The following is a 15,852-nucleotide window of genomic DNA, read 5'->3' as shown; positions in this document are numbered from 1 at the left end:
TTTGAAACATAGACACCAGCCTAGCAGGGATTTTATATAAGTTTCAGGCGGTGAGAGAATTTGGTTAATAGGAAGTGTGATAGTCAGTGCTTTCAACTTTTTCTATTTCCATGATGTTGATGTGGACCAAAGCTGAGAGGTCACCAGTTCCTGCCCCTCCAGATGTGGATCCTCTAGCATGGCCTTTGGTCACAGTGATTTGAGCTCCCTCTCCTAGTTTTCCAGCTGCCCAAGAAAGACCCTTTGATTCCAGCAGTGACTAAAACTCAACAATCTTCAGCTGAGCTGTTGTGCCGTCAAGGAGAATTAAGGCAGTTTTACAGCAGGACTGCTGCCAAATTTACTCATTCTTTAGGAGACTGGCTGTATGACTGGGTGTGGAAAATGCCACATTCCACAGCACAGATTTTGAGTCATTACAAAAGCTGTTATTTCGTTGTTTTAAAGAGACCTCTTTTTCCTTACTGTTGTTATTCCTCATGTATTCTGCTATCATGGTATGAAAGGCAATGTCACTGTGGTTTATCTTGTCTACTTCCTACATGATCACTCTATAGAAAGGCTAGTGAGCAAAAGTCAATGAAACTGATGATATATTGTAGGCTACTGTATCAAAGTAAAACAGGACTGGATATTTTTAAATGTTACAACTGGTTTTCTAAGCTGACTAAGGAATTCTTTAAGTCAGATTCTACTAACCTGTAGGGAATTCGGATGCCCAGTTCCCATTACGGCTTTGGGAGCCCCACCCGACATCTGTGCAGTGGTCAGTGCTCATTTAGGAGCCTTGGCCCTTTCATAATGAGTGGATGTCCACGTTGAAAAGCAGCATTGGAACTGGCAGCAGTTCCTTGGCTTGTGAAGAGAGAATTTAGGCTTTTGCTTAGCTTCCACAGTCAAGAATGAGGTATTTAGTAAGTCAGACCAAAAAAAGTTCACCTATTATTTCTGTGTCATGTTAATAGCTGGACAGCTTTCAGGGGTAGCTAGCACTTTTCATGACAATTATTCGTTGTTAATATAATACAAATAACATGTGCTCTTTCTCACACCACATACCATACTATTTTACAACAATATAAAATAAGCCAGTGGAGTCACAACCAGGTTACAGCAGTATTTTATCTGCGCCACTGAAGGTGGTGATCTGATCTGCATATGTCAGGCAGTTTAAGTGAAATCAGAGGCCAAGATGAAGGGCAAAGAGCCTTACTGTCTCTTCTCAGTTCGCAATCAGGAGTCAGATGAACTGATTTTTTAAAATTTTCTTTTGTGGGAGGAAGGAGGAAGAGAAGAAAAATAAAACCAATAACCCCCAACATCAGAAAGGATATGGTTTTATTTATAAGCCTTTCATTTAAAAAAAAATACGTTATGCAATCATAATTGCTCAAATACATCAATTTTAAAGAACAGAAGCATGAATTTTCAGTATTTCTCTGCAGATAAATAATTTGTTAAGTGTGGGTGAGAAATAATTTGTTAAGTGTGGGCATGAAATAAGACTTCCTAGGCTAGCCAGAGTTGTGGCTGCTGACCTGGTTTCTCTAATACTCTATTTTTTCACAGTTTTTATTACAGCCTCCTGGGCTCTCAGGACTTGCACTGTGAGATGAAGGCTGAACCTCTTGGACATCATGATGCAAGGGGTGCATGCCCACCCATGGGAATCCTCAGGGATGAGGAGGTTCCCATGGAGCCAATTAAAGGATCCGCCTGGCAAATTGTCTCCGATCCATCTGACACAGTCAAATATACAATCACAAGCCCTGTTGATTTGAAAGGCAGCAGAGGGCTGACAGGCAGAGAGAGAAGTCAAACAGCAGTTTGCACTCCCTTCATGCCTGGTAATAAACGCTGAACAAGGGATGAAGCTCTTATATTTGGCAGTCGTCTTTCTATCAAAAGCTGTGGGCCTGCCTTTCAGCTGAAGTCAAAAATGCCAGTGGAGCCAGAGTCTCCGAATTGCCCTGATTCACACCAGTTGCTCTCAGAGCACTGACTGTTTTTATGAGGGAATGAATTATTCTTTTGCCAAGATGCCACAAATACTCCAAAAGGAGCACTTTGAAAAGACTTTTTTCACAAAAAAAAAAAAAAAAAACCCACAACCCTTTGCCTTGGAATCTAGTTCCAGATTTACACCCTTTTTTCACCTTTTTGGACTATTTTCGTATGCTAAAAATAGAGCTCTTGGCCTATGTTTAGCTCTCAGTAAGGCCATTGTGTCACAGACTGGAGCTCAGTGAAGCCTCATGGAAGACTAGGAAGCCAAACTTCGAGGGTGATTCCCAGGGACCAGGTGCTTGGGATCTGCCCAGACAAATCTAACCTGCTACTTTAACCCATTACACTTTATTTTGGGTGGGATGTGTCTTCTCTGTTATTTTTCTCATTGCTCTCCTGTCCATACAGTTCTCCATGGCTGACCAGGCTGAATCTGGTGGTGGATTCCATGTTCCCATTTGAAATAACCTGACAGTGAGTGACCCAAGACTGATGCCAGTGATTCACTTCGTCTAGTTATTTCTCTGCTGTTATCACCCTCACTATCTGCTAGGTTTCATGGTCCTCCTTGGCTGATGGTCATCACTTCAAATTCACTTAACATGGTGCTTACAGAACACAACATCACGTATGCACGTGACACACATGGTGTGTCCCAGCAGAAGGTGTGCAATATGATGCTCAAAAGCAGCTACTGCTTTTAATGCCCAACAGCAGACCTTGAGGAAAGATGAGTACTCTATATCTCCAGTACTTTTGCCTCTATAGGATGTTTTTCTACTTTTCACGAACAAAAATAGATATTTTTTAAAATTAATTGCAGCTTACAATATGAGGCATTTACTTATTTTTCTTGTCTGCAAAGAGAGGAAATTTTATTATTCCCATTTTACAGCCAGAAGAAATTACTCTCAGGAAAAGATAAATTAGAGGAAACCACATTCCCACTCTGCTCTCAATGACACCATAGGTCAGGTCTATGCTAGAAGAGGTTTGCGAGGACACTTGAACTGGAGTATTTGGTCCAGCCAGACCCTTCTACACAAATCAGATTGTACTAGTGAAGGAGGCCTCCCATTACACAGAATCACAGAATGGTTGGGCCTGGAAGGGACCTCTGGACACCATCCAGTCCAACTCACCTGCTAAACAAGGTTCACCAGAGCAGGTCACACAGGAATGTGTCCAGGTGGGTTTGAATGTCTCCAGAGAAGGAGACTCCACAACCTCTCTGGGCAGCCTGGTCCAGGCTCTGGCACCTCAAAGTAAAGAAGTTTCTCCTCATGTTCAGATGGAACCTCCTGTGCTTCAGTCTGTGCCTATTGCCCCTCATCCTGTCATTGGGCACCACTGAAAAGAGTCTGGTTCCATCCTCTTGACATCTACCCTTGAGATATTTATAAACATTTGCTCATGACACTCCAAAAAAAAGCCCTTTTTAATCTATAACAGCGGTCCTTTTGCTGGTAGAGAAATCCTTCAAGAAATCCACATTCCCCCACTGATGCTGCTTTCATCACAGCCCCTGAGTCAACAGGAAACATTGTCCTGGAAGAGTCCTGCACTATGTCCGCAGCCCTTCCTTGGCCTGCTGAGGCTGAGCTTTCCAGCACGCAGTCTCACTCCTGCCGCCACTTCCTCCTCCCCTCTGCAGCTGCTTTTTCTGTTTTCTTTAACCCCTAATTATTTATCTCCACTCCATCTCATTTCTTCACACTGTCCATTATCATGTCACGCAACTCTTCTCCCTAACCTTTGAGCTGAGTCCCTGATGCAAAGCCAACAGCTGAGCTGCATTGCACCCTCTTCTCTCCAGGTGACGTGGCAAGAAATCCCATCCCTGCTCATTTTGACCTCTGTGCTGTGATGCTGTCCTTAACTGCAACAAACTCTAAAATAAATCTTTCACCCACTGTGCTTTGCAATTGTACTGCTGCTTTCCATTGCGCAGATGCTGCAGGGAACTTTGAGATATTCCAGTTTCATTTTTTCATGAAATCTTCTTCACAGTTTATGATGAATTTGAATAGAAAAATAAAATAGTGAAAAATACCTCAAAATTAATATAGTTTTATATCGCTAAAAGATGCTTGGAGAGTCAGTTTAGTGCTAATTAAAAGAATGGAGCTCTGCAGAAATGGGCTGATTTACAGTCCCAGAGAAAAACATTTATGGGTAATAGATGAAATCTAATGATAATAGTACTAAGGAAAAAAATAAACAAATTAAAACTGCACTGCAGTTGTGCCTGAGACACAATATGATTAATTCCCACTCAGCATTTTCACTCGTCCACCACAGTAAATAGATCTGTGTACTGAGAGAAAAAACCTGCATTACAGCTGACATCAAAAAGGAAAGGGATTTTTTTGCCTAATACATTGGAGTCCTTGTTTGCGAACAGTTCAAACAAGTGAAGTTCTGACCACTTGTACCGCAGCCAGATCAGGAAGGCTTTTTGTAACTGGCTAAGAAAGTGTCTGGCCCTGAAACTAGCCTGAAGTTCAGAGTATTTTGAAAGAAAACAGAGGGTCAAACAGAGCTGAGGTCTGCTCCCACTAAAATGCGCAGTAAAGACCTCTCTGACTTCGAGTCAAAGGCTTCCCCGATGAGAGGAGTGGACAGGGAAGGGCAAAACAAACGTGCTGGCATTGCAAGGCCGCTGAGTCCCAGCCTTAAAAAGGGGGAATGATGTAGGATTGAGCCTGGCCCTTGGCTCGTTTAGAAATAACTCGGGCACAACTCCAAACCCCCATCACCCTGTGGGCTGCAGTGCAGAAAGAACCAGGGCGAGATGCAAAAGCATCCAATATCAGATCATGATACTTGATAACTAACTTGGGTGTTTGATTCGTGCAAGAGGAAGGACCAGAGATCTGTGGTGGCAATGAGGGGAGGACTGACGGACACGTGAAGGGAATGGGTGGGGGACTCACAGCATCGGCCAGTGGAGTTGGGGAGGAGCAGGGTTCAGGTTAAACCAGGTGCTCAGATGAACCCAGCTGTGCTCAGCAGGACAGAGGCTCCATCTGGCAGTGCAAGTCTCCCTCCAAGGATGTGCATCACACAGCCAAGATAGACTCAATGCACCAAAATATTGCTGCCATCACACAAGGAGATGTATGTAATTAGCTATTTGCCTAGTCTCCCTTCGAGCACGATACACAACTGGAATACGTTTCCTGCCGCTTGCCACTATCATGTAAACAAAAACACAAGGCAGAGCATTTTCGGCAAATTCTGGGCAGGAACAGTGTGCTGGCTTCTGTTAGGAAAAAGTACATTTAATACATATAGACATATACACAATATCTTCTCTCCCTACTAAGACACAGCGTAAATTGCTCCCCACGAGTGATGAAGTCTTTACACCACTTTTAGATCCACAGCTCAGTAACAATACAGGTTTTCTCTTGCGCATCATCATCTGTCCATCTTTCACAATGCAAGAGCATTGAATTTACTCATGTATTTGTTTTTCCCCAGTGGCTGCAGCCTTCACTGGACATTATTCTTTGGCTGTAATCTGAACGTGTAGAGTTAGTGACATGTGAGGGATGACATTCTTTATCACAGCTTTAGGGAAATCGTTGCAGACAGAGAACAGATATGATGAGTACAGAAACAACTTGTGGTCTCTGAGAGCTGCAGCAAGATCCCTTATCTTAAATCACAGAGAACTGTTGGTAGCTAAAGGGAAACTTTAAAAGCACTTAGCAGTAGCAGGTTTCTCAATCATAGGATCATAGAACAGTTTGGGTTGGACTTTCAAAGCTCATCTAGTCCAACCCCCCTGCAATGAGCAGGGACATCCTCAACTAGATCAGGTTGCTCAGAGACCCATCCAGCCTGGCCTTGGATGTCGTTCTTCTAAACAGCAGCACTCTGCTTGCTTATGGCTACAGAAATTGCAGGTGACATAAGGATCCATGGATCCACAGCATGATTCCAGTGAAGGGCCTGGCAGTGTCTGCACGAGTACTGGGATGAGCTGATAAGGGCTTTGGAGCCAGACATGCTTCCACCGACACCCACCACTTTGCTGGATCTTTTTGTGAACATTATTAACTGAAATCTCCTTTGCAACAGGAGCATTAAGTGACATAAAAATCATCTGCAGAGTCCTGACTAAAGCCTATGATGGATGACGTTGTTGGCAGTCTCAGAAAAGCATGTATCATCTCAGATATTAATGGCCAAAACTGTCAGGAGAATTTAAAACTTTCCAGATTGTCGTCCAGTAGCTGGTGAGTCAGACACAGCTTTCAAATGAAGAGCTGAAGTTTTCTTTCATTTTTCTTCTCTGCTTAAGAAATCCAAACATTCAAAGTTCTGAAAAACCTCAGTCAACCATTCCAGAGTCCTTTGACATTAAAGGTTGTTTCTCAATGAAGAAAAATAAAGTATTGATATGATCAATTGCTGCACAAAAGGCAGAGAAAGAGAAAAAAGAGGAAAGATATGGCAGTGTATTCCTTCTTGTATAAACCCTTCGTTGTTTGGGGAGATTTCATTGTGGAGGTTCCAGTCACAGTTCCACCATGAAGGCCGAGGCAGAAATTTTTCATCTGCAGATCTTTAATTTGAACTGGAAGAATGCTTTTTCTATTAGTTTCCAAAGATAAACACAATAGAAAATACAAGTTTCATTTTTTTCTCTGAATGACTGAAACAAAACAAAACAATTGTGCAGTAAACAAGAGTCCTCAAATCATTTGCTTTTGCAAGCTGCTCAGGGGTCCTCATTTTTCATCATCCTGCAAGAAATCAGAGAAAATCTGGGACCAGGTGTTCCATTACTACTCCAAATATCTGGATGACTTCAACCCTTTTTAATCTTCATCTACAGAGGGTTTTGAAATGTTTAATCCTCACAAAAACAGTTCTGTTGCCTCTTCCTGTGTTTCTTGATATGGTTTATCATCCCTCAGAACTAATCATTTGAAAGGGAGGATGATGTAAAGTGATGGTGATAATCCAGGGCCAGGAAACCCAGGAGAAATCATCTGTCTTGGACAGAAGATGCATCAGGGTAGGAGGTCTTGTACTTGTATGGAGTGAGGTAGAACAGGTGTCCCAAGGTGAGACAGATGTCCTGTGGTGGGGCCATTGGAGCCGGCTGGGACCAACTGGAACCACCTATGTCCATCACTGGGCAGCCCCGGCCTCTCCTCGCAGAGGCCACTGCAGCCACTGTTGCTGACACCTGGGCACAGACACCTGACACATACACTCAGGGCCAGAGCTTGGTCCCGGCTTTGTTTAATTCACTTACACAGGTGTAGCCACTGTACATACTGGAAAGAAGCATGCAGCTCCATAAAATGGCTCCATTTTCTGCTTGCATCTCTCTTTTTTTTCCCTCTAAGTTACAAAACACTGGGAGTAGGTTTTCCTGGAGCCTTTTGAAAGGAACAACCACCCACAGGTGCTGACAGTGGATATGCCTCTAGTTGGACACGTTCCTCAGGCAGAGCAGCCGAGAACATGGCCTCAGGGCATCTCTCAGGTCTGATGCACCTAATGGATCAGAGGTTTCATGGCCTAAAATTCCACTGACTGACCATCATCTATTAAGGAATGCTTGTAAAACATCCTAATGCAGCCAAAGGAATCCCACACTGAGATCCTAAAACGCCAATGTGAGCAGTGGACTTCTCAATTCAGATTATCTCTTCTGGGGTGAACCAATCAAGTGAAATCCTAACAGTCCCATCTGCCATAAGGACTGTCCATATATCAGTCAATGTTACTTATCTCTACTTTCTCCTTCCATCACCCATCCTGAAGACAGAAGTTTGAATATATTTTGAATAAAAATTTGAAGTGACAGGTTTATTAGAGTTTGTTTTTTTCCTCTTAGCATTTTATTTTAATAGGAAGAGTTATTTCTCCTTTGAACCATGTTCACAGCTGTGTCTGAATGTCTGTGTCTGAGAGAGAAAAGGAACTAACGAAGGGACAAGGGATTAAAGAAAACTCAACTGAAAGATACATTTCTGACCCAGGATTTCTCTTGAAGATCAGATTTCATTTCACAACCATCTTTCGGTTTGGCAACCTTTTCTTCAGAATGCTCTTTCATGGGATTCCCAATTGCCTGACTGCTCTAGACCTCATCAACATCAGTCAGTTCTGCATGCATGAAATTTCAAGGAAGTCTTGTTTTGTTTAGTGAAATGAAAAGTAGCCTGTCCTGCTCTCTGAGAAGTCCCTCTGACCTCCCTGAGCCTGAAGCCATTCCTTGCCACAAGCATCCCAAACACTCTCTCCTGCTCTAATACACGCACACTAGGATTCCTGGCTTGAGGCATTTGGCTCAATCACAGTTGCTAAGCTTTCTTGGAAATTCAACCACAGTTTCATAATTCCAAGGCATGTGTTCATTTTTTCTTTTGTGTTGAGATGAGAAAACATGGATTTCTGGTCTGCTGTGATGGAAATTCCACCATGCCTGTGGCCGTATGATTCTTTTGTTCCCTAAGCAGGAAAATTCAGGTACTGGAGACTACCTGTGCTTTATGGGCTTCTCACATGACAAACACAGATTTATTTTCTATTATGTTCCATCCCCGCATCAATGAGGAATTTATCATTTTTACTGAAGTTGAAGTTGTATTTCCAAAGTTAAATTTTTATTATTGCAAGAAGGTGTTTTGGTTCTAAGCGTTATTAATTCCAGTGTGACTAACATAACCTGGAAAGCTGGAAGATGAATGTTCCCTTTCCTCCAATTTTTCACACAGCCAAGTTCAGAGAATGTTTTACTAAAACAGAGAACCACTTCTGGACGTTTCCCCTTGTCATCACATCACTAGTGTTGATTACTGTACCCAGTTACCTGTAGTAACAGACGAGACATCAGTAATCCCGTCCTGGCTGCAATGTTTTTCAAAATATTGTGCTCCCACCAGCTGTATTTAACACAGTGCATTGATAAATAGTGCTTAGATCATCAGTGCTCAGAGTTTTGGAACTGAATAACAATTACCCTTTTGAGGCTGAAGACAAAATGATCAGCCACCCCTACCAAAGGATGAAGACTTTTGGTGTAGACTCTCAATTTAGCTTTTCCATTCATTGCTTCTGGGTGGAATCAAATAATCAATAATGCATGATCCTATATGAGTTGTAGGCATTTTAGACCTACCTAGGAGGCTGAACAAAATAGGATGCTTTTGAAAACCCTCCTTAATGAAAAACCTACTCTCCTTAACACTCAGTCTCTAACCATGCAGCCTTGGTTACAGTGACTTGTGCAAGACATTGCCAGAGTTAGAAAGAAAATTAAATGGGATTTGTGAGTGGCTGCAGTGCATGAATTGACCTGCTTAAAAATGCTCCTTAATAAAAATCCTTCAATTTCCCAAGATCTTTGTCAACAATTCGAGTGATGATTTCTCTGCTGCACTATTTTATTTTTCCTGGAGGAACTTGCTGAGGATAATTTTCCTTATTTTCCCCATTTTCTTGGTTTTCATGTCTTACCACCATAGAGTTGTACCTCTGATTTCTGAAAAGTTTGTTTGTGTTTCAGGCACAGTGTTTCAAGCACTTTGAGAGAGCAAATTACTGAATTCATACATTATGATTTGACATCTGGCATAGGTCAGCCTGAACTCCTGGAATTTTAGACCAAAAAAATTGAGATGTTTCACCTTAGAGTCTCAAGTTTACCTTGTCTTGTAGCCTTCTCTCATCTCAGTCAAAGGTCCATGAAATTTAAATTACCTGAGATAACCTAGTAAGCACACGCAAAAAAAAAAAGGAGAAACTACAAGTTTTCCATCTTGCAGAGAAAAGGGGACCTGGGATCCTGTTCTTCAAAGGTCTTTATTAGCTCTGAAGAGTTGAATCAGTGTTTTGATGAAACACATGAAATAAATGTCTACAAGAGCCAGAGTTTGAACTTGGATCACCTTCGATTTCGTATCTTTATTATAAAACAATTTTTATGTTCCAAGCTGTGCTCGCCCAAATATGATTTCGCAAGGTACATCTACCATCTTTACTCTTCATGCTTTTCCACTCCCCAGATTTTGTTTAACATCTCTTTGTTCAGCCAGCATTTTTTTCATCTCTTTCAATGCACACAGGGAGGATCTGCTATTGTGGTGATTCATGAGCGGGACCCTCCTGTCTGGAGCTTGTTCCTGGAGCCAGGCCAAGGGCTGTCTTCAAGCTATGTTTGCAAACATGGGTCAAAGTTCACGTTCATTTTTCAGGACTATAATTAGCACAGCAGGTTTAGACAGGAAACTGCTCCCTCTAGACCAGATTTCAGTGCAATTAGGGTTGTGCTCCTTCACCATGGTGCTTCTGAGCTAGACCTTGTCTGCCGCACGGTAATAATAACAACGGAAGTGCCCATTACTGTGTGTTGTTGTGGCTTGGCTTTGTGTGACAAAAGAAAGCATATGTTCTAATCATACCTCAACATCAGACCAGTGCGAGCTTGTGGTGAAGATGGAGCTGAAGATACTCAGTAGATTTTCAGTGTGTTTCTGTTTTCCAAAGATATTGGTATTTATATGTGCTACAAGTGGGAATTACTTGCATGGGGTAGGAAATCAATATGCAATCTTAGTCTTTCCATCTTGGGTATATAGTCCTTCCAGTACTGCTCCATAGGAGTCTGGCTTTTTTTTAAGATGACTGTGTGTGTTATAAAAACTGATTTAATAAGTGGCCTATTTTAGTCCCATTATCAGATCCCAGAGGACTGCAATATCCAAAGTTCAGTGGCAGGACAGCAGTGGAACAGCAGAATTCATCCTCACACAGAGGACACACATTGTTTATGTCCCACTTCAATGCTGTTTTGAAAAACTCTTTCATGTTTCTGCTCTGGCCTTTTGCAAAGGTTTGTATTTTCCCAGAATGCTTTTATACTGCAAGGCATGCCAAGACTTCCAGTGGTTCTGTTGAAGGCATATAGGGTAAAATTAAGGTCATCTAAAATAGTTAGACTATGCATGTATTTCAAGAATTGAACTAGACACCGTCTTTGGCCAATCCCAGAGGGAAATTGTTCTCAAACTAAGATAGGTGTTTAAAATAAATTGGCTCAATCCTCCATCCCTGTCTTCTTCCACCAGCTCTGGAATGTGCCTATGATTAGCAACATTTTTTGTGGTCAAACAGATGAACTTTGCCTCTCTTGCTCCCTGTCTTATCTTTAGTATTTAGCAAGAGATGTAGTATTAGACTAACTGGCAACTGGTAAGGACAAAACTGGAAGGAGAGTGATATCAATTAAAGACCCATGATCTTTGTTTTTCTTCAAAAGTGAACTTCTGAGGTCCTGTGGTTTTGCAAGGATCTTGTCTCTTCTTTTTTAAATAAAAGTACATTTCTAACTCTTGTGGTTTGATTGAAAAGGCAAATTTATTTGTGTAAAAATGTGGAAGGCAAATGAAAATAGCCCCAAATTCTGAGTGTGGAGAAGTATTAATGTCGACCTTGTCATGTGGTTTTTGAATCAGTGGTGGTACTGGGATAACTGGTGAAGAACTATCAGAGAAAGAGTCTGTTTACTATATCTTGCTCCTCCACCTGCTATATTGTGTTATTGTTGGAGTATGGACAACAATACAGTTTGGAATAATGTATTTTTTTTTTTTATTTTCTGTGTTTATGTTATATTGAGCTGAGACTAATTTTATTCCTGGTTCCTCAGCAATTGATTGTGATTAATAAATACTCAGAAATAGGAGTCGTGAGATCCTTGCTAGGATTTTATAGAGAAAATTCATATTCAGCACACAATAAAGAAGAAAAAAAATACAGAAAAGCTTCTCTAGAACAGCATGTCCATGGCATTATAACAAATATAATTAGTCACAGATGAGTAATTTACTGAAATAAGTGCAAACCCACGAACAATAAAACCTCTTCATCCTATTCCCCCATAACAATGCCACAGTACTAAATAAAAACAGAATAAAAAGAACTAAAAATAAAAAGAGAACACAAAAGGTTTGCCCTTAACTGGCCTCACAGTGAGAAAAAATGCTGAAATACAAGTCTGATTAAATTATTTCATGGTTTCAGTCTATGATGGACTCATCCCATGGCTGGGCTCTTACTTTTTCTGTATTTCAGTATCCTTGATTTTGGAAGACATTTTTTGCTTTAGTCCCAGTAAACCCCCATAGTTCTGTCTCAGAAACACAAGCTGGCAACACAGGTTCTACTTTTGAACCTCGAATCTGCATTTCATCTCAGGATGAAAGCATCTGTTAGTCACCATGTAACAGGGGCTCAGCTGAGTACAAAAACACTGCCTGCCTTCCTCCCTCGCTAAACACTTCCTAAAGATCTGTGGGTTAATTTTTTATTATATCCTGCCCTAAGAGAAGAGACTTTCTAAATCCCAGAATGCAAAATATTTAAAACCACAGGCTTTGTTGTGTGTTCACTCTACAGGGAAAGAGGGCATCCTGTGTGAGGAGCAGCTGTTAAACATTTAAAGATGACAACTTACATAAAAGTTGCACTCCACACATCAATGTTAAGCCAACATAGTCCCCTATTTCAGCATAACAGGCATTCCATCATCCCGCCAAGCATCCCAACCAGTGTCTTCTTTTTTTTGAGAAGGAGGAAAGACAAGAAAATATTTTGTAATCATGGAAGGACAGTTATCTGTGGAGGGGGAATTTAAATTATCTGAACTGCTCCAGAGCAGTCTCAGCTTTTTGTTTTCTGCGTTCTGAGACATCTGTGGTACATATATGGAGTGGTAATGAACATTTCCATTCTTGGCAACCCGTCTTCTTTTTGTCTTATGTCTTGTAAAAATGTGAGCTTCAACTGCCATGAAATAACACTGCCTCATGAAATAACATGAGGTCTTAATAAAGTATGACCCTCTGGATTTTTTAGTGTCTGTGCTAACTTGCAGGCATTCATCAGGATTAGGAACATCGAGCTAGATTGAGACTTATTTGTATGGCTACAGCTCTAGTGCTAAAATAGGAGAATGGGGTTAACCATTCCATGGTCATGCTGGAAGTTTAATTGTTAGCACAAATGCTGGAACAGTTTGGGCCATGCCAATCAGCATTCCCCTTCAATGTTCAAAGCAGCCCGTTGATGGCCTAGAGGTGGGCTAGGTTGTCTGCCTGAGAAAACAAATCCACTTTAAAGCCCTAGGCTCTTGATACTCATCCTAGTCAGTTTAAGGCATATCTGGGTAACTATGTGCTATGCGGTTGTCACTTGCTGTAGACACAGCTTACAGATCCCTCCAAAATTGAAATTAGTTTATTGATCCAGTAGAATTGTGCTAGGCAAAGCCACTCACTGAGGAAGTTGCCAGAGCCAAGATATTATAAATTTGGTTATCATAATAGTGTACTACTTCGTGTTCACTAAAGCCACAACCTTCTCCTAGCAAAATGTGTCTTCCCTGTGCAGAGATGCCCCTGGTTTTGGGAAGCCTCACAGATTTAGTGAGTTGATTGTTATTTTTGTTTCTTTGTTCGTTTTTCCCTGAGAAGGGTCTGTGTATTGCTCTGCAGCTTGTCTGGATGTGTTTTGGGTTTCGATGGTCTGGATGTAGAAGGGTTAATCATAGAGTCTTCTGCCTCTGTCATTTTGCAAGACATGAGAAAAGAAAAACACTATCCCTGTAAAAATAAATACAATTGTCAATAAAAGTCAGCATAGCACTGATGCAGCTTTACAAAGCCCAATATGTTTCATATATAGACTGTTTCAAATTTGCTGTAAACTTGGGTTGTTATTAAAAAGTGTGTGTGAGGTAAATAATATTTTACAATGAACAGCACAGCCTGAGTTGAAAAATTGCAATCTTGCAGCAGGCCAGATGAATCAGGCGCTAAAGAAGACAACAACAGTGAAGCTTCAGCTTGTCTTCAACTGATCTGCTCTGTTTCTCTGGGATATGCCATTCATCAGAGCAATGACCAGGGTCAAGCAGGTAACCCTTGGAGTCATTCTGAGATGAGTCGGTTGCACCTCTGTGTGACATTCCAGGATTCTCTCCAGAACAGTGTTGCAAACCATGCAAAACCTGCAATGGGAGTTCAAGGCAGGCCATGTTTCTGTGTAGGGGTTGTTAGTTGTGAGAGCCAATAAGTTTTACTGTCAAAAAAAATATCTATATATATATATATATAGATATTCTTTCACCACTTTTTTGGACAACCTTTCTCAGAAAGGTACGTTGTTGTTGCAAAAGCTGGGGTAGAACCCCCTGTTCTGGATACTGGAAGATTTGACTGTTCTTCAGCAGACAGGGTAGGGCTTAAAATATTCCAGGCCTTATTACTGCTGTGAGCTAATGTACTGTGAAATCAATGCATGCAGACCAGTGAAGACCATACCCTCTATGTGACTTTAAGGACCATATGAATATCACATTCTACTGACAGGACTTGTGTTTGGGCACTTGCCCACCTGCACTACTGTTGATGCAGCATCTCTTGCTTTCTCGTGAATCTTTCTTCAATGCTCCCCATTGCACAAAGGACAACATTTATCAGTTAAAGATTTTCTGCATGCAGAAATATGGCCAAATATCTCTTATTTAGTTTACTTACTTGACTGAAGCTCCCCAAGCAAGAAAAGATATAGCCAAGGTTCCCTCAGCTTTCAAAGAAGTCATTCACCTGGGAAATCCTCATTACTGTGGGATTAACTTCTCTCTGAAAGTTTCTACTCCTTCTCTTTTTTTCTTTTGCTGCCTTTCTCATCCTTTGACAACATAGAAAGGCTAGAATCAAAGCTAGTTGGGCTAAATTTGGACCTAGGTTATTGTACAAAATAATCTAGAAACCTTGTGAGAAAGCCCTGTTTCCTGAGACCTTTGTTTACTGCTTTATCTTTCAATGTTATAATGATAGCAGGAAAAAAGGAAAAAACAGTAGTCTTTACCAATTTTGCTTATAGTGTGGGATTTATGCTGTCTTTGAATTATTTGGATGTTATTGTAAAAACCAGATTCTACTTCCAAGATTGCAGTATTCAAATAACATTAAAGATCACTCAGAAACCCACATAAATAATAAGTTCAAGAACTAATATAAACTCCAATTCACCCAGACTTCTGGGTTGTAGAGAGACTGAGTCTTCAGTCCCTGAGAGATCTCATGGTAAATACAACGTGAGACGTATGCTGTAATAGTTGAGAAATGTGGAGTGAATTAGGGGTAAACTGGAAACCTTAATTAAGCATTTTCATTACTGTCATGGGTTGCAGCCAGGCCTGCAATGTTATTCAAACATAAGGTTTGTGGGTTTGATTCCATGACCTTTTTCCAAGGGAAATGATGGGATTCAAGTACCAGAGGATGTTTCTTGCAGTGTGTAAAGAGTATGATGCATCTCAAATAGCATTCCCATTACACATTGTGATAATAACAGCCATTTCTTTATTTTTGGAGGGTTGATGGGGATTCCAGGGTTATTTCACCATTTATGGATACTGATACATTCTATAGTACTGGGGCAGCTGCTTAGTTAAAAGTCAAGTGAGCTATTTGTGTGTGTTAAACATGGATTGAGGCATAATGTTTTTGATATTTCAACTTAAAAAATATTTATTCTGAATATTTTAGGGGGGAACAGGCAGGCAAAGTCTCTTTCTTAAGCCTACAGGACTGGGCACAGAGGAGTCAAGTGGGAAGACTTTGTAAGATGCATAGCCAAGGCAAAGTAGCTTCATGCTGCATTTATATTGTTAAATGTATCTATTGTAGCCATTCAGCAAGTGGATAAGGACCCACAGCCAAATGGTGCAGGGACTTTTTATCTATATCGTTCAGTGCTGGTTCTTTCTTGTTATCACACTACACAGCACTTGGCACTGGTCTTTTC

Source organism: Patagioenas fasciata, chromosome 2 (assembly GCF_037038585.1).
Source record: "Patagioenas fasciata isolate bPatFas1 chromosome 2, bPatFas1.hap1, whole genome shotgun sequence".
NCBI lineage: Eukaryota > Metazoa > Chordata > Aves > Columbiformes > Columbidae > Patagioenas > Patagioenas fasciata.
This window is presented reverse-complemented; position numbering follows the sequence as displayed.